Raw genomic sequence first — 22,991 nt, 5'->3', positions numbered from 1 at the left:
CCATACCCCCGTGGTGCCCCCCGGCCTCCCCCCAGGCTCAGCATGCTCCAGAAGCTCGTCACTTGAGACGTCAGGCTGCCTCCAGGCCTTGCGTCTGTATGTCCTGTGGGTCATGGGACAGCTGGGGTCCTTGCCCACCCACCCACCTGACCGCAGATGTGAGGACTGGGAAACGTCTCGTGGGGTCTCATCCGGGACAACAAGGAGCAGGCGGTGGCGCACATCTACCCCTTGCCACCCCCGTGCCCTTCCTTATTCATTCAGCAAATACCAGGGTGCCCGTTTTGGGAGTGGCTCATCCCAGGCTCTGGGGTCTGCTGGGGGGAGCAGCGGGAGGGGTCGGGGGTCCTTCGGGGGTCTGTCCCGAGCGGGGCGGGAGGGGTGCAGCGGGCTGGGGCGGGGCCAGGCTGGAGGTGTGGCTCCTTGGCCCGGGTGTGGGGTCCCAGGTGGAGTACAGAGGCATGGGGGGCGAGTGGGGAAGGGTGCTGTCGGTGGAGAGGCCCCAGACATGTGCATGGGCCCAAGGGGCGGGGAGGGGTGCTGGGTGCTGGGACCTGACCTGGGCAGAGCCTGGGCCGCCGCGAGGGTGGGTGGGCTGGGGGAGCCGAGGAGTCGGGGGCCTTTCCCGGGGTGTTGCCTTTGGACGGTGCAGAGCGGGCTGGGACAGCAGGGGCCCGGAGAAGCGTGTTGTCCTCAGACGAGAGGAAGAACCGCAGGTCGGTGTGTCAGCTGCCGAGGGGGATGCAGCGGAGCCCGCGGGTCCCAGCCGGAGGGCAGAGGGGGTCCTGTGGCCTGGGTGGCAGGTGCGGGCCCCGAGGGAGGAGGGGCGAGTGCAGGACTCTCCTGCCGCACGAGCAGCACCCCGAGCCCTGGAGTGGACCGAGCAGGGCCCGTCACGTGGACTGCGTGTTTCTCCCAGAGTAGGAGAGCGGCGGGGAGGGGGTAGGCGGGAAGAGGAGAGAACACGGAGTGGGGCTTCCAGGGCGGGACACCTGTAGCCTCGAGGCCCTGACAGGGCCCTGTGTCCAGAGCAGTGTGGGCTTGGGAAAGCGGAGGGCAGGGCAGTCCTGAGGAGCCTGTGTGCTGAGGCCGTGGGCGTGGGGCAGGTACAGGAGGTGGGGCGTGGGGCAGGTCCAGGAGGCGGGGGCGGGGGGCAGGTCCAGGAGGCCGGGTCATGGGGCAGGTGCAGGAGGCAGGGGCTGTGGGGCAGGTGTTCGGGGCCAGAAGCTCAGGGCTGCAGAGGGTGCAGCAGTCCCTTCAGCCCGGGGCCGCACGTCCTGAGCGCTGCTGCGTCCGTTGGTGGCAATGACGGTGGGGGCAGCGAGGACCAGTCACCTCCCGGGAACCCGTGTGATTGTGCAGCCAGGTGCCACCGCTCTGCAGGTGGTGACTGGGGCAGTGGCCCGAAAGCGGCCAGGGTAGGGGTCTCGCTCCCTGGGACCCCTGCCTGGAGCCCCTCTGGGGGACGCTGCAGCAAGGGAGGCCGGAGCATGGTGCGTGAGGGGTGCGGACGCCCCGCTCCTGTGGCTCGGCCCAGCCTGCGCCAGGTGCCAGGTGGGGCAGCAGTGGGCATGGCTGCTCTGACGTGGCTGTGGAGCAACGAGGAGGGCAGCGCCGGGGGCTCGAGTGGGCAGCGGGATGGGGCGGCCGTGAGGGCTGGGTTTCCTCACGGGGGGAGGGCGCTGGCACGGGCGAGCAGGGTTTCGGGGCTCCCTCCTCCACAGGCCGGCCTCCTGGCGGGGACCCAGAGGCCGGACGAGACAGGCAGCAGATAACGCCGGGCCCTCCCTGGCCGGCCCTGTGGCTCCTGCCCCCCTGCCCTGTGGCCCTGCCAAACTGTGGGTCTTGGAGTGCTCATCTGGACCCCGATAGGCCCTGCCCCAGCCCCAGGTGGGGTGTCTCCCACCCCCCGCAGTTCCCCATGGGAACTCCCCCCGCCCCCGGTCACACCTGTCCGGCAGGTGACCTCAGGGCTTCACCCCCATCACTGGTGGCTGGTTAGGTGGCCGATGCTGAGGGCGCCCTGCTGCCCGCTGGGGAGGGTTGTGCCCAACCACGGGGTGTGGGCGATGCCAGGAGGGAGGGGAGCGCCGGCCGGCAGGTGGGGAGGCGGGGAGGCCCCGGGCCAGGTGCATGCAGAGCGCCAGGCAGAGGAGCACTCCCGCCGGCCCGCGGGACACGGATTCCTCCTGCACGCGGGCAGCTTCACCAGCGCTCACGGGGCTGACCGGCCAGGGGGCCTCAGTTTCCCTGGTGGATCATCGTGGCGGGAGGGAAGGGAAGGAGTGATGAGGTGCGTGTAGGGCGGTAACCGGGCCCCGCCGCTCTGCTGTCCGCTTCTCCCCTGGCCCGACGGCCTCCTGCTGGCCCGTGTCCCGCCTCTGGCCCAGGGCAGGGCCGCGCGTGGGGTCCCGACCTCCCACTCTGTGCCTCTGAGCGGGGTGCCCGCGTGGGGGCTGTGGGGCACTGGGCTGGGGGGGCGCGTGGCTCGCCGGTCCCCTTGCTGCCAAACGCGTGGTCGTAGCTGGGCGGGGGCATGGGGAGGCCAGACGGGTCGTGTGTCGGCCTGGGAAAGACGTGTGGTCCGCGCGGGGACCTGTCAGCGTGTGGGGGGGGGTGTAAAGGCGCCCACGACGTTGCCCGGGGCACGTGAAGGAGCACCTTGACCCTGCAGAACCCCGTCCTCAGCCTCTCGCACCCTCGCTGCCCACCGCCCCCGCCTCGTGGCTTCAGGAGCAACTGGCACGAGCTGAGCCCCGGCTGAGCAGGTGGCCTGAGCCGACGCCCCAGGACGCGGCACGGGCCCCCGACGGCTGCGCCGCCCCTGCTGCCCCCCGGCCCGGTGGGAGGCTGCACAGGCAACACAGAAGCACCTCCCCGGTGCCGGGAGCCTGCTTCAGGCTAGGAGCGCTCCAGCGAGGGCGCAGCGGTGGGCTCCCGGGACTGGAGATGACCAGGGTCGCAGCAGCACGGCCGGGCCGGTCACAGGGCGGGGAGCGGGTCACACGGGGACTCGGGCGGCTCCCGGGGACCCTCGCGGGACAGCGGTTTTCTGGCTACGTGGTGTGTAGGAGGCGCCGTCCCGGTGCCGGGAGGAGAGCGCAGCAGGTGAGCCTGGCTCCGGGGTCAGAGAGCTCCCTGCATGCTGTGCTGCCACCGCATGAGGCGGCCCACTCGGGACGAAGGGTGCACCTGCCGCCCCGGCTCCTGGTCCGGGAAGCAGCCTCGCCGGCACCCGCGGCTACCTGGGCAGTGCGGTGGGGACACGGGCTGGGTGTGGAGGCTGAGGAGCCCCGCCGAGCTCGCGCCCCCTGCGTCAGGTGCCCTGTGCTCTCTCCCTTCCAGCTCGGAGCCAACGCCCTGCTTTTCCTCAGCGTGAACACGTACGGGGTCTTCGTGAGGGTCCTGGCCGAGCGCTCCCAAAGCAAAGCCTTCCTGCAGGCCCGCAGCTACACTGAAGACCGGCTGAGGCTGGAGGACGAGAACGAGAAGCAGGTGGGGCGGGGGGCTCTCACCTGCAGGGGCACGGGGCCAGCGGGGGACACGGGGTGGGGAGCACAGCTGGGGGCATGGGGCCGTGTGTGTGGTGCAGACAGCGGAGTGTGGGCCCGGGGTGCAGGGCCGGGAGCACCCAGCGGGGAGCACGGAGCTCGGGGTGGAGATGCTCAAGAGCCTCAGGAAGAGGAGACAGGGCAGCGGCAGTGGGGACTCCGTAGACGTGGAGGGGGAGGACCTGCCACCTTCTGTGGCCCCAGCGTCAGTCTCCCCATTGGTCAGACGGTGTGGCCAGGTGACACTGTAGGGCTGGGATGGGGCAGGGCGAGCTGCAGAGCTGGTATGCGTGTGTGTGGGGCACATGTGCGGAAACGTGTGCATTTGTGTCTGTACACACGTGTATGTGTATATGTGGAGCATGTGTGCAAGTGTCCATGCCTGTGTGTGTCTACGCGTGTGGATTTGCATTCGTGTGGACTCTGTGCATGCCAGTGTCTGTACGTGAGTGTGTGCATGTGCGTACATGTATGTGGGGATACGTGAACATATGCATACAAACGTCGGGTGTGTGCATATATGTGTGGATGTGTGCGTAACTGCACATGTGTGGATGCGTGTGGATGCGTGTGTGGATGTGAGTGTGCGCATGTGTGCATACGAGTGTGTGGCTGAGTGTGTGTGTGCATGCAGGCACACACGTGCGTACGATCCGGAGTCCCCGGGGCTGGTCCCTGAGCGTCTCCTGCGACATCAGCCCCGCCAACTGAGGGTCTCTGGCCGTTTTTGAGACGCTTGCACGCGCAGCGCGGGGACCCCCCTTGGATGCCTCCCCGACATCCTTGAAGAAGCGACGTTTGGGGGCCGCCGCTGCGTCTTCCTCTTCTGAGTTTCCCTTTGCTCTTCCTCCTGTCTTCCATCTCCTCTGCGTTTCCTTTCGGATGTCTTTCTTTCCGTGCTCGGCGTGTGTCTGTCTTCATCTCTTCTCTTCCCGTGGCTGCCTTTCCCGACGACCACGTGAGGCTCTGGGCCTGTTGGGCCCCCGAGCTTGGGGTCGGCCGCGAGCGATGCTGCAGTGGTGGCCGCGGCGTGGACCGCACGTGCATGCAGACTCCCAGGCCTGCGCTCTAACCGCACCCCCGGCCCCGGCCCCAGGGGCGAGCGGTCACACGCACTCCTGCCGTCACGGGGCCACTCTGCGTGCTTGTGTCAGCTCCGCCAGCAAGGGCTCATCCCACAGAGGGGCGAGGCCAGACACCGGGAGGCTCAGGATCGGCATGTGGGCGCAGCAACTCTGCAAGATGGCAGATGTCACCCCGACCCGTCAGCCCGGTGACTGCTGTTACCGTGTTGTCACTCTGGGTCCGGATATTTAGATTTTCTGCATTTTCCCACAGACGGATCCACCGGTGCTTTGAATGTAGCTTGAGGCCGCTGTGCCTTCCTCCCCGGCGTGCGCGCGGGACTTTGTGTTCTCGGCCCCGACGTTTAGACGCCGTGTTTTGAAAACGTGACTCCTCCCGAGGAGGAGTTCATCCTCGTTCATCGCCTGGGAGCAGGCCTCAGCTGTGTTGTCGGGAGAGCAGGTGCGACTTCGCGCCTCTCCCCGGCTCCGGGGGTGTCTCCCGGTTACGCCGTGTTCCATGTTCTCCTTCGAAGTTATCCGCGATCGCGCGTGGCTCCGGTAGCGGTGGCCTCTGAGCGGGGTCCCGGGGCCCGCCAGTCCATTGGGGGCCGGCTGAGGCGGGCCTGGTGGTCGGGGGCCCGGCGTGCGTCCCGGAGAGGAGTCTGGTCTTCTTTGTCCATCCTCCACTCCCTGGCGGGCCGTGCTGCGCCTCCTGGCCCTCACTGACGCGGGACGGGCTCTCTCCACACGGTTGCCCTTCGTATTTCTTTGTGGCGTATGTGTTTGACCCCTCCTGGCCCACGCTCTGGCCCCGTGGGTGCCAACGGGCCGCTCACCGTGGAGAGGCCGGTGTCTCCTCCGGGGTGGTCCCCGTGTCCCCACGTGTGTTTCTCTCGCCTTGCTTCTCCTGGTGTAAAAATTCAATAGTTCCATATTTCAGACATTTCAGTCATTTCTCTTGGTGGTTCACACGGTGCTTTTGGAACAGGAGGGTGAGGGTCACGTCCATGCATCTCTGGCTGGCCCAGAGCGGGCGAGTCCGGACTTTGACCTGCCATGTCTTCTCTGTTGGGGCCTGGGGGTCGGGTCTGTCACACGGGAGTAGGCTTGGCACACGGCGAGGGCTTGCGGGCCCCGGGGGTCAGATACTCCAAAGGGACTTGGAGGGTCTTTCGCTTCCAGAACAAAGACGTCCAACCTTAGGTCTTCGAAACGGGAAAGCCTTAGAGCAGCTGATCAAGAAGAAAGAATGGGCATAGGGCGGGTGTTAGGGACGGAAGGCTCGGCGGCAGATAGAGCCGTGCTAAAAGCAGACACAAGGGAAACACTCAGGATTCGTCACTAGCAGGAGATTTGAAAACTCCGAGATGCACCAGTTCCCGCACAGTTTCCAGGATCGAAACTGGTTCGAGAAGCAAATAGAGGGCTCGGAAAGCCCGTGGCCACCCAAATGTTGACTTAGCAGTGACCGTCGTCTCCGGGCCCGTGGTCACCCCTGAGCCGTGTGGGCGTCTGGGGAAGGCGCCATTCCCGCTCCCGCTTGTCCCGGGGATGTGGGCGCAGGGTGACTCTCCAGAGTCGCCGACGTGCAGGTCGCACACACGTGGGGAGTGGCCCCTGCTCCCGGCGCTGTGCTCCTGGGCGGTCACCCCCAGGCCCTTCCTGGCGCTGAGCGGGGAGCGGGTTTTGTCTGGATGCCTTGGCGCATCCATGTGCCACGTGTGGGGCTCTGCAGGTGTTGCCGCTACCCCGTGTGTTGTCATCCCCATGATTGCCTGGACACCGTGGAAGCAGAGCTGACAAAGTCTTCTTTTTCTTTTTCTTTTTTTTAATCTTATTTATTTAGTCATGAGAGAGAGAAAGAGGCGGAGACCCAGGCAGAGGGAGAAGCAGGCTCCATGCAGGGAGCCCGACGGGGGACTGGATCCCGGGTCTCCAGGGTCACGCCCTGGGCCGAAGGCAGGCGCTAAACCGCTGGGCCACCCGGGGATCTCCCTGACAAAGTTTACTTTTTGTCTTGATCCAGTTTTGGTATCAGATAATATTGACTTTATATCAGGAGTTGGGGGGTGTTCCCTTGGGGTAAGGTGGTATCTCATTGTGGTTTTGATTCGCATTCCCCAGGTGATAAATGACGTTGAGCATCTTTTCATGCACCTGTTGGCCATCTGGATGTCTTTTTTAGAGAAATGCATATTCAGATTTTCTGCCCGTTTTTTAATTGCATAATTTGGGTTTCCGAAGTGGAATTGTCTGGGTTCTTTATATATGTTGGATACTAACCGCTTATTGAATCTACCATTTGCAGATACCTTCTCCCATTCAGTAGGTTTCATTTCTTTTTCATTTTGTTAATTATTTCCTTTGCCGTGTAAAAGCTTTTTATTTGGTACAGGACCAATAATTTATTTTTGCTTTTGCTTCACTCACATGAGGAGACATATCTAGAAAAGTCTTGCTAAGGCTGATATTTTCTGGAAAATTTTAGGTAGAATTGGTGTTAAATTTTCTTCAGTGCTTGGCAGGCATATCTAGTAAAACCATCAGGATCTGGAGATTTCTTCTATATGAATTTTATTTTTTTATTTCTTTATTTTTTATTGGTATATGAATTTTACAATTAAGAATTCAGTTTACTTAATACGTTACAGAGGGTGGGTGTCAACCAGCCTGTTTTATTCACAGTATTTATATCTTACTGCGTGAGTTGTAGTGGCTTGTGCATTTTTGAGAAGCTTGTCTGTATCTTTGAAATGGTCAAATTCATGTGTGAAGTGTTACTACTGTTCCCTTTATCTTTTCGGTTTCTGCAGGGTCTGTAATGATAACGTTTCCTTCCTGATTTTGTTAATTATGTCATATCAGTCTCTCTCTCTCACTCATTTTGCTAGAGGTTTGCGTATTTTATTTGCTGTATTTAAAGGATCACATTTTTGTTTCATTGATTTTGGGTTTTTTTTTTTTTCCCGTTTTCAGTTTCTTTGATTTTTTCTTGCATTTATTATGATATTCCCTCCTCTAAATTTGCTTTACTTTGTTCTTCTTTGTCCAGATTATTTAAATGGAAGCTTAGATTATTTGACAACTTTCTCTTTTTTAGTATGAGCAAATAGTCTCATAAATTTCCCTTTCAGAGCTGCGCGCCACCGATATTGGTGTGTGGTGTTCTCACTTTCATTCGGTTCTGTGTATTTTTAAAACTTTCCTTTGACATCTCCTTTCAACTCCTGGATTGCTTAGAATCGTTTTGCTTAGTTTCTCAATACTTGGAGATTTTCCTGCTGTTTTCTGCTACCGATTTCTAGTTTGAGTCCGTGATTTTCAAAGACCATGCTCTAGAATTTGAATTCTTGTAAATACGCTGAAGTTTGTGTCATGGCCCAGGATATGGCCTGTCTTGGTGTGAGTTCTGTGGGTGCTTGAAGACAACGTGTTTTCTGCACTTCTTGGGCGAGGTGTTTTATACCTGTTGTTGACATAACTGTTGGCTGATGGTCTTCTTGAGTGCTCTGTATCGTTGCTAATCTTTGTCCAGATTTTCTATCATTTATTTTTCTTCTTAAAATTTTTTTTTAAAAAAGAGTTTACTTATTCACGAGAGAGACACACGCACACACAGATGCAGAGACACAGGCAGAGAAGCAGGCTCCCCATGGGGAGCCTGATGCGAGACTCGATCCCAGGACCCTGGGATCACGCCCTGAGCCAAAGGCAGATGCTCCACCGCTGATCCACCCGGGCGTCCCTGGATCATACTTGTTAAAAATCACTCTGCCGATGTCTCTCTTTTGTATGTTTAGAACACTTGTCTTTCATGTAATTATCATGTCAGAGCATCCACCTGTCATTTTATGTTTTGTTTCTTTGTCCTGCTTTCCTCTGTGTTAGTCGAACGCGTTTTTAGAATTCAGCTTTGATATATCATTGTGCCCACGAGTGCGTATCTCTCTCAGTGCTGCTTGAGGTTTTATACTAAAGACACGTAACGTCACATTCTACTGTTGTCGACATGTTACCGGGTAGGGCGAAGTGCAGAAACCCCACCTCCGTGGCCTTCAGCCTCACCTGCGACAACACGGTCTTAAATATTTCTTCTGCATACATTTGAGCCACACCAGGCAGTGCTGTATGGCTCGCGTCAACCAGCACGTAGCGGAGAAGGGAAGTCAATTTTATTCATGGATATTTTTGCTTATGTCATGTCATTTCTTCCTCCCCTATGCCCAGATGCTTCCTTTTCTCCTTTTCTTTCTGGTTACAGGTCTTTCTCTTGGGGCAGGTCTGTTGGTGACAAGGCCTCCTACTTTTCCCTCTTGATTTCTTTCATTCCCGAAGGGCTCTGGGTACACAGTTCTTTTCTCTTGCACTCGAAAAGCCGGCCACCGTCTCATGGCCTCCACGATCCCCGATGAGAAATCTGTGGTAATTCGAACCGTGTTTCTCGTGGGAGAGGCACCGTTACTCCGCCGTTGCTCTCCGGCCTCGTCCGCTGTCGTGACGTTTCTGAGGTTTGACTGTGTTGTGTCCTGGTGTGGATGTCTTCGGTTTGTCTGCACTGGGGTCTTTCCAGTTTCCTCAGTGTGGAGATTTAGGTCTTTTGTCAAATTTGGGGTCTTTTCATCCACTAATTCTCTGAAGTTTTCTAGCCATTTTCTTACCCTTCTTTGGTGACTCCGTGGACATGAATGTGGGATCTTTTGTTACGGTCCCACGGGTCACTGTATTTTTGGGATTTCCTCCCCAGTCTCTGCTCTGTTTTATCCGTGTGGGCAATCTCTGTCATTCCGCCTGCAAGGACACTAGGCTCTCCTCTGTTCTCTGCCACCTGTCGAGCTTTTTATTTCATTTTTTTTTTCAGCTCCAACATTTGTATTTGAGTCTCTTTTGTATCTTTTATCTCTTTGCCGGAGTTCCTTTTTCTTCTTTCATTTTTTTCAGGTGTGTTTGTGGCTGTTTATCGAATGATTCCTACATTACCTGCTTTAAAATCTCGTTAGGTATGGTGATTATTCTGTTAATCATGCTGTTGCTGTCTATTGATTGTCTTTATTCATTTGTTGAGATCGTTCCGGTTCTCATGTGCTGCGTGATTTTCTTTTTTTTTTCTAAGATTTTATTTATGTATTTATTCATGAGAGACACAGAGAGAGGTAGAGACAGAGGCAGAGGGAGAAGCAGGCTCCCTGCAGGGAGCCCGCACGATGCAGGACTTGATCCCAGGACCCCAGGGTCACACCCCGGTTGGAAGGCAGATGCTCAACCACTGAGCCACCCAGGCATCCCTAATACATTTATCTTAAGTCACGTTTTGGTAGTCAAGTTAAATGTAGTAATGTTTGTAGGATGCTGGGAGACATTGTAGGATCCACGTTCATGAGTTTGTCCTTTGGATTTCTGGCTTTGTGTTTTATTTTGCTGGTCAGAACACATCAGGCTTGTCGGCTCCTGATGCAGCGTTTACTTCTGCTTGGGGCTTTCGGGCTGGGTCTGAGATTGGACGTGGATTGCAGGTAATATCTTTATGATGTCAGAAAACTACTTTGTTCCAGGTTTTGCTGTTTTTAATCGGGGATGGGTGCTTGATCTTGCCAGATGGCACTTTGCTCCCTATGGGAAAGCTGTGTGCTTTTACTCTTGGTTATGTGTGTCAGCTTTAGGGACCATCCCTAATCTCGTGGGTGCAGCTGATGCTGAGCCCCTGGTCAGAAGGACAGCCACAGCCTGTCCTTAGGAATTTCATATGACAGTGGTTTATGCAAGTGTGAACACTCTTTCCCCCTCATGTGCGGGTTCCAGAGAGCCTCTTTATGGCTGAGGTGGCAGGGCTGATCCATGCAGCCCTTCCAGCCCAGTCTCCATCTCTTCACTGATCTGCCACTGCTGGTGTGTGGCCCTCATCCTCGTTAATCAAGATGGTAGGTAGAGGGCTGGACATCAATACCATGTCCCCAGCAACAGAGGGACAAAAGGAAGAATAGGCCATTCTTTAAGAGCCGTTCCAGAAGCTCTCACGTGACCTTTCACCCCCTGTCTCCTGGGCCACATCTAGCTGCAAGAGCAGGCTGGATAACAGGGTGTTTATCTTAGGTCTCTGAGCCCCAGATGAAAGTAAGAGGCTAAACGGTTGTGCTCGTGGTGACGAAGGGATGTGGGAACAGCAGCCAGCTCTGCCCTGGCCTCACTTCCAGCACCAGATGCCACTGCCCAGCATTCCCAGCAGTGGTACTCTCCTGTGGTCTATGACTGACTCAGTTTCCCTGTCCTAACTCCACGGTGCAGGGCAGCTGACGGGATGGAGAGACCAGGTCCTGGAGGTGTGCCCTTAGCTGGGGTCCTTGGAGAGGGAGGGGTTCCAGGGCATTAGGAGAATACTGAACGGGGAGGACGGGTGTGCTGGGCACGGCGGGTGTGGGGGGCAGTCTCCCTTGTTTGATCTGATGTAGCGTATTTGTAGGTACAGGGGAGGGATTTAAGACCTGAGCCCTGAGCAGTGGGAATTGGAGGCGTGGCAGGCAAAGGGGGAGCAGGGTCTGGGGGGCAATGACCCCCTCACAGAGCACCTGCTGAGGACACGTGTGCGCCTGTCTCCCTGTCTGGTGTGATGGAATTCAGACAGGGCAGAGGATGCGATGCAAGGCCAGGCCACCGTGCACTTCTCCAGGGACCCTCCAGTGCGGGGCACAGCTGGTGCCTGAGCCACCCCTGAGCCCCTAACCGCAGCTCGGCAGCCCAGGCGGCCCAGGGTCGTGGGGCCCTGTGACGCTGGGTCTTCCTAGGAGAGCGTGAAGCCCCACGTGTGTTCTAGGGGCAGCATTCTGTCGTGTCCCGGCCTCGTGCCTCAAGGCATTTCCAGCAACTTCCAGGTGTGTTCTTGTTGCTGATGCTGCCCTTGGCCTGTCCGCGAGGTGGCCTGGGTGAGGCCCTGCCCAAGCTCCCTCCACCGCCCGCACAGTCTGGCACCCTCTGCCTGTGTCTCAGCCTCGCCCCAGAGGCCCCCCGGCCAAGGAAGGGGTCGGCGTCTGCTGGCCAGGCACCAGTCACACAGCAGCTCCCACACCCCGTGCGCTGGGGCTGCCCCTCACATGTCAGCCTGGACGTGTCCATGCATGGCGTCCGTGTGCTCGCCAGCACTCAGAGCCTCTCTCCCAGGGGTCCCAGTGCTGAGAGTGGTCACAGGCCATGGCAGTAGCGTGAAGTCCCGCCGCGGCATTGCACTCTGTCCATTTGGCCGCCGTGGGGGTGGGTCTCAGGGCAGAGCCAGGCCTTGCTCGGGCCACATGGCTCCGGGCACAGGCTCCAGGCCCGGGACTCAGGTTGGCCTCGTCTGCTTGGCTCCACGTAGCATCTAGCGGCGCTTGGCCGGCCTTCTCCTCTGCGGTTTACGTGGAGACGCATGACCTGGGGAGGCTCCTGAGGGGTGTGGGCTCCATGTGTTAGGCCTGTGACGTGCTCCGTGGAATCCAGAGCAGACGGGTGAAGCCCTCACACCCCTGCCCCAGGCCTCCGAGGCCATCTCCCAGAGGCCCCCTGGGTTCCGGGGGACTCCTGTCACTGTGCCGCTCTCATCATCATCCTGAGGTCATCACGTGGGACGTGGCCTCACGGAATGGGGCTGTGGTCCAGGAGGTCTCCCGATGCCTGCTGTGGGCTGGGGGATGCCAGGGGTCGAGGGCTTCAGTAGAGCTGCTGCGTTGATGGGACAGGCTGCAGCTGAGGGCAGGGGGCCCGGAGCAGAGCCTGGCGCTGGAGGGATGGAGTGAGGGAGCGGCTTCTCTTGCCCAGTCTCTGCCGTGTTTGCTCTTCTGAGCAGGCTTCCTTCCTCAGTCTACTGGGATTTCAATGTAATCTCTTTGCTTCCCGAAGCAGGCTGGGAAGGGGAGTGAGAGGCCCTGAGGGGAGGGCCTCAGATGCAGGTGTGGCCAGCTGTGGTCATGGGCCAGGGGGCTTGGCGGCGGGTGAGGATCCCTGGGAGGAGGAGAGGCAGAATGAGGCAGGTGGGGAAACTGAGTCCCCGGAAGAGGGATGGAGTCTCCTGTGCGGCAGGGCACCTCTAGAAAAGCCTAGATGTTTATTCCATTCTCTGAGAGGGAAGAAAACATCTGACCCCCAGAGAGAAGGAAGAAATCGGAAAATAGGACCGGGGGGAAATGAGACGTTGTGTACCGATCTCTGTGAGGTCACGGGACTCCCGTCTGTCCAGGGGGGCGGGTTTTACGGCCGACCTGGAGGTTCCTCTTGGGGCTGTGTTGGGCAGTGGGATGCGGAGTGAGGCCTGGCCATCCTGGTTGAGGCCGGTGGCGTTTCCTCCCTGTGACCTCTGCTCGGTGAAGTGGGGGCACACGAGTGGGTGGACGGTGGGTGAAGGTTGCTGTGGTGGCCCGGGTGTCGTGGAGGTGATGCAGGCCCCTTGCCAGTGCTCCGGGAGCGAGTTTCCTGTGTAATGCCACTCCAGGCCTGGGCACAGGCTGCAGGGGCCCAGGGGCCAGGCAGGGTCTGTAGCACCAGGCCGCCTGCTGCCCGTGAGGAGGGTCTGCAGCCCCTTGTGCAGGGCAGCTCCTCACACCACCTGGGTGGGGTGATCGAGGACTCGCAGGGGAGTCCTGCTGCATCACACAGACCTGTCTCTCCTGTCCAGGAGTGGCTGCTTATGAGCCTTCTGCCCCGGTATGTCGCCATGGAGATGAAGGAGGACTTCCTGAAGCCCCCGAAAGGATTTTCCACAAGATTTACATCCAGCAGCATGACAATGTGAGGTAGGGCTGATGCGGCCAGGTGCTGGGCCTTGGGGAGCTCAGATGAAGATGATGGAGGTGGAGGTGGAGGCGGTGGATGTGGGGGGGGAGGGGGGAGGGGGAAGTGGTGGAAGTGGTGGAGGAGGAGGGGAAGAGGTGGAAGAGGAGGAGGAGGAGATAGAGAAGGAGGTGGAAGAGGTGGAGGAGTGGAGGGGAGGCAGTACAGTTGGAGGAGGAGGGGAGGAGCGGAGGTGGAGAAGGGGGGGAAGGGGTGGAGAAAGAGGAGGTGGAGGAGGAGGGGGAAGAGTTGGAGGTGGAGGAGGAGGAGGAGGAAGGTGGAGGAGGTGGATGTTGAAGTGGTGGAGGTGATTGCCGGGGTGGGCATAATGGAGACAGTGAGGGTGATTGTGGGAAGTGATGGAAGTGGAGGTGATGGATACGGGGGCTGTGGTGGTTGGCGAGGAGGTGATTGAGATGGGAGGTGATGTGGGAGGTTGTAGAGGAGGTGGTGAGCGTAAGGGTGAGAGATAATGGAAGTGACAGTGATGGAAATGGGAGGTGCTGGTGGAGGTGGAGGTGATGCAGGAGGTGAGGAGTAAGTGTGCAGCGCAGGTAGTGGCAGAGGTGGGAGGCCTTGGGCAGGTGGGGGTGGAAGGCCTTAATGTGAGGGGAGGAGGGAGCGGGTGTGCGTCAGGAGGCCCAGGTGAGCACCTGCAGGCTTGGAAGCAGGTCCCATGGAGGGGGGGGTGGCGAACTCTTTCTTGGGTGATAGGTGTCACAGCTGCTCTTTCCCGCTGTTCCTCACCTCCCATGTCCTGCGTGGGCTGGAGAGGGTTGGCACTGTGTCTCTGCACTGGTTTGGGTGGTGGCATTTGAGCTGGATCTTGGCCCACGTCAGGATAACAGCTGAGCAATATTCCACTTGGTGCCAGGGCCTGCGGTAGGCGTCCTCTTCCTCCCCCGTTCCTCTCATGGCAGCCCCAGGAGGTAGGGATTGTTCCCGTTTTACAGGTGACGAAACAGCTTGCCCCAGACACGCTCTGAGGTTTGCTTGTTTTTACAAATCCTATCACAAAGAATTTTATTCTACTACATCATACATTCCCTTTTCTCTCTTGCTCTCCCTCTTTTTTTTCCCTTCCTCTTTTTACTAGCTGCATTCTTTGTTGTATTACTTCTTTTAGGTTTCAAGTTTTTATATAAATTCGATGGTTAACATATAGCCATTATTACTTTCCAGGGTAGTATTTAGTGATCCATCACTTACACATAATGCTCAGTGCTCATCACAGGTGCCCGCCTTAATACCCACTCCCTCTCTCCCCTCGCCTCGGCAACCCTCAGCGTGTTCTCTGTAGCTAAGAATCTGTTTCCTGGTTTGCGTCTCTCTCTTTTCTCTCCCTGTGTTCATCTGTTTCATTTCTTACATTCCATACATGAGTGAAATTATATGGTGTTTGTCTTTCTCTGACTGACTTATTTCACTGAGCATAATACGCTCTAGCTCCAACCAGGATGTTGCAAATGGCAGGATTTCATTCTTTTTGGATGGCCCAGTAGTATTCCATTGTATATATAGACCACATCTTTTTTGTTTTTGTTTTTACGTTTGCTTTTATTAAAATTCGATTTTCCACCATATAGTATAACATCCAGTGGTCGTCCAACCAAGTGCCCTCCTCAGTCACCCAGTTACCCCATCCCCCCACCCACCTCCCCTTCTGCAACCCTTTGTTTCTTTCCCAGAGTTAGGAGTCTCTCACGGTTTGTCTCCCTCTCTAATTTTTCTCGCTCAGTTCCCCTCCTTTTCCTTAGAATCCCTTTCACTATTTCTTATATTCCACATATGAGTGAAACCATATGATGATTGTCCTTCTGCAGTTGACTTTTTCACTCCTCATAATACCTTCCAGTTCCATCCACATCGAAGCACATGGTGGGTATTTTGTCCTTTCTGATGGCGGAGTAATATTCCATCGTATACATAGACCGCATCTTTACCCATCCGTCTGTTGAAGGACATCTTGGCTCCTTCCACAGTGTGGCTATTGTGGACATTTCTGCTAGAAACATCGGGGTGCAGGTGTCCCAGCGTTTCACAGCATCTGTATCTTTGGGGTAAATCCCCAGCAGTGCATTTGCTGGGCCGTAGGGTAGCTCTATTTTTAACTTCTTGGGGAGCCTCCACACAGTTTTCCAGTGTGGCTACACCAGTTCACGTTCCCACCAACAGTGCAGGAGGGTCCCCCTCTCTCTACATCCTCTCCAACGTGTGTTGTTTCCTGTCTTGTTAATTTTCACCATTCTCACTGGGGTGAGACCACATCTTTATCCATGCACGTTGATAAACATTTAGGCTTTCTTGATAGTTTGGCTATTATTGATAATGCTGCTCTAAACACGAGGGGGCATATACCCTTTCGAATCAGTATTTTTGTATCTTTTGGGTAAATACCTAGTAGTGCAATTGCTGGATCTTAGGGTAGTACTATTTTAACTCTTTGAGGAAACTCCATACTGTTTGCCAGAGTGGCTGTACCAGTTTTCATTCCCAGCAGCAATGCAAGAGGGTTCTCCTTTCTTTACCACTCACCGACACTTGTTGCTTCTTGTGTTGTTAATTTTGGCCATTCTGACAGGTGTGAGATGATGTCTCATCATGGTTTGATTTGTATTTCCCTGATGATGAGTGATGTTGAATATCTTTTCATGTGTCTGTTGGCCATCTGTGTGGCTTATTTGGAAAAATGTCTATTCGTGTCTTCTGCCTATTTCCTAGCTGGATTATTTGTTTTTTGGGTGTTGAGTTTGGTAAGTTCTCTATACATTTTGGATCGTAACCCTTTATCAGGTATGTCATTTGTAAACATCTTGTCCCATTCTGTAGGCTGCCTTTTAGTTTCGTTGATTGTTTCCTTCATTGTGCAGATTTTTATCTTGATGAAGTCCCAATAGTTCACTTTTAGCTTTGTTTCCCTTTCCTCTGGAGACAAGTCTAGGAAGAAATTACTATGGCCACTATCCGGGAGGTTACTGTTTGTCTTCGGGGACAAGTTTTTCTTTTGCTGTGCGGAAGCAGCTCATCTTGATGAAGTCCCAGCGGTCCATTTCGCTCTTGTTTCTCTGGCCTTCGTGGCTGATGTCATTTGCAAGAATTTGCTGTGGCCCAGTTCAAGATGGGTGTTGTTGCCTGTGTTCTCCCGGAGGGTTTTGATGGAATCTTGTCTCACGTTTACATCCTTCATGCGTTTTGAGTTTATCCTTGTGTTTGGTGTGAGAGGAATGGTCCAGTTTCATTCCTCTGCATGTGGCTGTCCAGTGTTCCCAGCAGCCTTTATCGAACAGACTGTCTTTTTTTTCCCCCGTGGATGGTCTTTCCTGCCTGGCCGAATCTTAGTTGCCTGTAGAGTTGAGGGTCCACTTCTGGATGCTCTACCCTGTTCCATTGATCCATGTGTCCGTTTTTGTGCCAGTACCACACCGTCTTGATGGTCACAGCTTTGTGGCACACCCTGAAATAGGGCATTGTGCTGCCCCCCCCGCCCCCCCGTAGTGGGTTTATTGGCTATAATTCCCGTGGCTGTTTGGGGTCTTTTCTGTTTCCACACAAGTCTTCCGATGATTTGTTCCAGCTCTCTGAAGAGAGTCTGTGGAATTTCTGACAGATTTTGCACTAGTTGTGTAAATTGCCCTGGGTCACGTTGACATTTTCCCCAATATTAATTCTTCCAACCCAGGAGCATGGAACCTTTTTCCATCTCTTTGTGTCTTCCTCAGTTTCTTTCAGACGTGTGCTGCAATGTTTCGGGTAGAGATCCTTTACCCCTTTGGTTAGGTTTCTTTCTAGGTAGCTCATGCTTTTTATGGGTGCTGCGGTTGTATAAATGGGATTGACCCCTTCCTCAATGTCCCTTTCCTCGGTCTCATTGTTCACGTACAGAAACGCCACTGGTTTCTGGACCCTGAGTTTGTATCCCGCCACACTGCTTAACATGCTGTAGGTGTTCCAGCAATTTCGGGTGGAGTCTTTTGGGTTTTCTAGGTACGGTATCATGTTATCGGCGAAGAGGGAGAGTTTGACTTTTCCTTTGTGGGTTTGAATGCCTTTTATTTCTTTTCGTTGCCTGATTGCTGAGGCCGTGACGTCTCATACTATGTTGAGAATAGCAGCGGTGAGAGTGGACATCCCCGTCTCGTGCCTGGTCTTCGGGGAAAGGCTCCCGGTGTTTCCCCATTGGGAATGATAATTTGCCAGGGGCTTGTCGTAGATGGCTTTGAAGATGCTGAGGGACTTTCCCTCTATCTCTGTACACTGAAGCGTTTGGATCAGGAATGGATTTTGTCAAATGCTTTCTGTGCGTGTCTTGAGAGGATCATCTGGTTCTTGTTTTTTCTCTTGCAGATCTGATCAGTCACACGGAGTGCTTGCCGAGTGTTGAATCGGCCTTGCGTCCCGGGGATAAATGCCACCTGGTCACGGTGAGTAACTTCTCAATGTACCGTTGGATCCTATTGGCTCGTATCTTGTTGAGGACGTTTGCATCCGTGTTCATCGGGGACATCGCAGTATAATTCTCCTTTTTGGTGGGGTGGAGTCTTTCTCTGCTTTTGGACATAATGTGATGCTGGCCTCCAAGAACGAGTTTGGAAGCATTCCATCTCTTGTCTATCTTTCGGAACCGCTTGAGTAGAAATAGGTATGGTTTCTTCTTTAAACGTTTGATAGCATTCCCCAGGGAACCCATCTGGCCCTGGGCTCTTGTGTCTTAGCAGGTCTTTGATGATGACTGCTTCAGTTTCCTCCCTGGATATTGGCCTGTTCGGGTTTTCTGTGTCTTCCTGTTCCGGTTTTGGTAGTTTGTGGTTTTCAGGAAATGCGTCCGTTTCTGCTCGATTGCGCAATTTATTGGCGTGTAGCTGCTCAGGATGAGTTTTTAAGATCGTTTGTATTTCCTTGGTGGTGGTGGTGATCTCTCGTTTCTCATTCATGATTTTATTAATTGGAGTCTTTTCTCTCTTCTTTTTATAAGGCTGGCTTAATGGTTTTTCTCTCTCTAACTGGTTCTTTCAAAGATCCACCTCCTGGTTTGTGGATGTGTTTCCCTAGTTCCTCTGCTCTCTATTTCTTGGAGTTCTGCTCGAATTTTTATTAACTGTTGTCTTCTGCTGGGTGAAGGTTTCATTTGCCGTTCCTTCTCCAGCTCCTTTAGGTGCAAGGGTAGCTTGTGTATTTGAGTTCTTTCCAGTGTTTGGATGGACGCTTGTATTGCGATGTATTTCCCCTATCTGGGACCGCTTTTGCCGTATCCCAAAGATTTGGAACAGGTTGGTTGTATCTTCATTCTCGTTGGTTTTTGTGAATATTTTTAATTCTTCTCTAATGTACTGGTTGACCCTTTCGTCTTTTAGCAAGATGTTCCTTAACCTGCACGCGTGTGAAATCCTTGCAAACTTCTTCTTGTGGTTGAGTTCTAGTTTCAGAGCATTATGGTCTGAAAATACGCAGGGGACGATCCCAGTCTTTTGGTATCGATCACGACCTGATTTGTGACCCAGTATGTGGTCTCTTCTGGACAAAGTTCCACATGCACTTGAGAAGAATGTGAATTCAGTTGCATTTGGAGGTAAAGTTCTGTAAACATCTGTGTGATCCATGTGGTACACTGCATCCTTTCATGCGCTTGTTTCTTTGGAGATACTGTGCCTGGAAGATCTATCAATCCTAGAAAGTGCCGTGTTCGAGTTTCTAAGTAAAAGTGTCTTATTATCTAAGTATGTCTTAACTTTGCTTCGCAACTGATTGATATCCGTGGCAGCTCCCACATTCGGGGCATAGATATCCACGATTGTTAGGTGGTCTTGTTGGACAGATCCTTTAAGTACAATCTAGTGACTGTTTGAGGTTTTCCACGTAGAGTGTCATGTCCTCTGTGATGAGTGAGAGTTTGACTTCTTGGCTGATCGGGATGCCTTTTCTCTCTGTTTCGGAATGTCACTGCGAAAGCTGGGACCGCTACTACTGTGCCGAACGACAGCGTTGAGGGTGGACACCCTGTCGTGTTCCTGACCTTAAGTTAAAAGCTCGAGGATTTTCCCAAGGAAGAGGACTTTCCCTCTGGGTCTTTTGGAGACGGGTTTTATGAGAATTGAGGTTTGTTCCCAGTATCCGTACCGGGCAGAAGGTTTTCATCACGAAAGGATGGTCTATTTGGTCAAGTGCTTTTTCTGCATCTGTTGAGAGAATCCTACGGTTGTCATCCTTTATTTGATTGACATGGAGAGGGAAGGAGGGACAGAGAAGCGGAGGGACGGACAGAAACAGGGAGGGGGACACAGACAGGGAGGGAGAGATCGGGGAGGGGAGGGAGAGAAGACAGCGAGATGGCGAGGGAGAGACCGAGACAAGGAGGGAGACTGAGGGAGGGAGGGAGAGAGCCAGACACGGAAGGAGAGTCAGAGAGACACGGAGGGAGAGACAGAGACAGAGAGGGAGACACCGAGAGACAGTGAGGAAGAGACAGAGAGACAGGGAGGGAGACCGAGACACAGTGAGGGGGACACAGAGACAAGATGGAGAGAACGAGACAGGGAGTGAGAGACCGGGAGACACGAAGGGAGACACACAGAGACTGGTGGAGAGATAGAGACGCAAAGAGAGACAGAGACACAGGGAGGGAGAGCCGGTGAGACAGGGAGCGAGAGTCAGAGAGGGGGGGGGAGAGAATGAGACGGGGGGCGGGGGGTGCGGGGACAGACCAAGATGGGGTGGCAGGGAGAGACAGACACAGAAACAGGGAAGGAGAGTCAGAGAGACAGGGACGGAGAGAGAGAGACGGTGAGGGAGAGACAGAAAGACAGGGAGGGAGAGGCAGGGAATCAGGTAGGGAGACGCCGAGAGACTGGGAGGGAGAGACCGAGACACAGAGAGGGTGACACAGAGACGAGGAGGGTGAGATCTAGACAGTGTGGGAGAGACAGAGAGGGAGGGAGACCGAGAGACAGGGAGGGAGAGACAGAGAGACAGGGAGGGACAGACCCAGAGACAGGGAGGGAGAGACCGAGAGACAAAGGGCTGCGCGGGGGAGGAGTGGTGGGACCTGTTCGCGGAGGGGGCTGGCGATGGGGCCTCCTACGGGTCAGGTCTCCTCCGGCGGCTCAGAGAGGGTGCGGGGCCCCTCCACCGGGGCTCAGGGAGGGTGCCGAGCCCATCCGCGTACGCTCAGAGGGATTTGGATGCAGACACCATCCAGCGTCAGGGCACGGCCTTGGGGCGGTGGCTTGAGGGCCTGGGCTGCTGGGCCCCAGGAGCCCCCCCAAGGCCCTGGCTCTTCCTCCGCCCCCCGCCACCCTCCCCGCTCCCCGCTCTCAGGTCCCACCCTAAGTGCCCCAGCCTGGTCGGGAGCCCGCCCCCCGCCCTGGTCCCTATCAGGTGAGTACGGCTACCTCTGAAAGTTTTGCATTTTGAAAGCGTTCCCCTTTCTGCGCATGCTGTCCAACATTTGGTATTTCCTGTCTTGTTAATGTTCTCACCGCTGTGAGGTGGTTTCTCATTGTGGTTTTGATCTGTATTTCCCTGATGGCCAGTGATGCAGAGCATTGTCTCGCGTGCTTGTTGGCCATGTACGCCTAGGTCTTCCTCCGTGACTTTTCTGTTCGTGTCTTTTGCCCATTTTCAGATTGGATGGTTGGTCTCTTTGCTGTGGAGTTGCAGAGGTTCTTCAGCGATCTTGGATGCTGGCCTTTATCTGACGGGGCATTTGCAAGTAGCTTTTCCCATTCTGGAGATTGTCTGTCGGTTTTGTTGAGTGTCTCTTTGGCTGTGCGGAAGCTTGTCATCCTGGTGAAGTCCCAATAGTTCATCTCTGCTTTTGTTTCTCTGGCCTTCATGGGTGTATCTTGCAAGAAGTTGCTGTGGCCAAGTTCAGGTAGGGCGTTGCCTGTGTTCTCCCCCAGGGTTTTGATGGAATCTCGTCTCACATTTACATCTTTCATCCATTTTGAGTTTATCTTTGTGTACGGTGTGAGACAGTGGTCCAGTTTCCCTCCTCTGCATGTGACTGTCCAGTATTCCCCTGGCATTTATGGAAGAGACTTGTCTTTTTTCCAGTGGATGGTCTCTCCTGCTTGGTCGAATGTATGGTCTTGACCATCGACTTGATTCTGGATTCCTCTGGATTCCTCTTCTGTTCCATTGATGGATGTGTCTGTTTTTGTGCCTGTGCCCACTGTCTTGGTGAGCACAGCTTTGCAGCGCAACCTGAAATCCGGCATTGTGCTCCCCCCGCTGTGGTTTTCTTGGCACTATTCCCGTGGCCATTCAGGGTCCTTTCCGATTCCACAGAAATCTTCAGATGATCTGTTCCAGCTCTCTGAGTAGAGTCCGTGGTATTTTTGTTAGGGATTATGTTAATTGTGCAAATTGCCCTGGGTCACGTTGATGTTTTCCCAATATTCATTCTTCGTATCCATGAGCATGGAATAGTTTGCCATCTCTTTGTGTCTTGCTCAGTCTCTTTCAGACATGTTCTGTCGTTTTTCGGGTAGAGATCCTTTACCTCTTTGGTTAGGTTTATTCCTAGGTAGTGCATGCTTTTGGGTGCCATCGTAAATGGAGATGACTCCTTAATTTCTCTTTCTTCAGTCTCATCGTTAGCATCTAGAAAGGCCACTGATTTCTGGGCATTGATTTTGTAGCCTGCCACACTGCCGAATTTGCTGTATGAGTTCTAGCAGTCTTGGGGTGGAGTCTTTTGGGTTTTCTAGGTGTACAGTATCATGTTATCTGCGAAAAGAGAGAGTTTGACTTCTTCTAGGCCGATTTGAATGCCTTCTATTTCTTTAGGTTGCCTGATTCCTGAAGCTACGACGTCTAGTGTTATGTTGAATAGCAGTGGTGAGAATGGACATCCCTGTCTTGTTCCTGATCTTTTTCGGGGAAAGGCTCCCAGCGTTTGCCCCTTGGGAATGATAATTTGCCAGGAGGTTGTCGTAGATGGCTTTGAAGATGCTGAGGAATGTTCCCTCTATCCCTATACTCTGAAGCATTTGGATTAGGAGAGGATGCCATATTTTGTCAAATGCTTTCTCTGCATCTATTGAGAGGATCATCTGGTTCTTGTTTTTTCTCTTGCAGATCTGATCAGTCACACGGAGTGTTTGCCGAGTGTTGAACCAGCCTAGTGTCCCGGGGATAAATGCCACCTGGTCACGGTGAGTAACTTCTCAATGTACCGTTGGATCCTATTGGCTTGTATCTTGTTGACAACGTTTGCATCCGTGTTCATCGGGGACATCGGTCTATAACTCTCCTTTTTGGTGGGGTCTTTGTCTGCTTCTGGACTTCAGGTGATGCTGGCCTCATAGAACGAGTTTGGAAGTATTCCATCTCCAGAAGCTTCAGCTGGCCTCACTGTAGTCTCTGTGGCGGGCTCTTGTTTTGGTTCAGGATGTAGCTCGGTGGCCAGAGTCGTTCGCTCCACTGAGGCAGGTGGCTGCTCCGGCATGTGCGGGAACCCGATAGCATGCACCTGGGCGTGCTCTTCCTCCAGGGTGGCCACGGGTACCGGTAGCTCTTGCATGTCGGAACAGTGAGTCAGAGGTGTTACCACCACGTGCATTGGTTTGGTCTCAGCAGCTGGCTT

Source organism: Canis lupus, chromosome 16 (genome assembly GCF_003254725.2).
Source record: "Canis lupus dingo isolate Sandy chromosome 16, ASM325472v2, whole genome shotgun sequence".
NCBI lineage: Eukaryota > Metazoa > Chordata > Mammalia > Carnivora > Canidae > Canis > Canis lupus.
Note: the sequence above shows the minus strand (reverse complement) of the source record.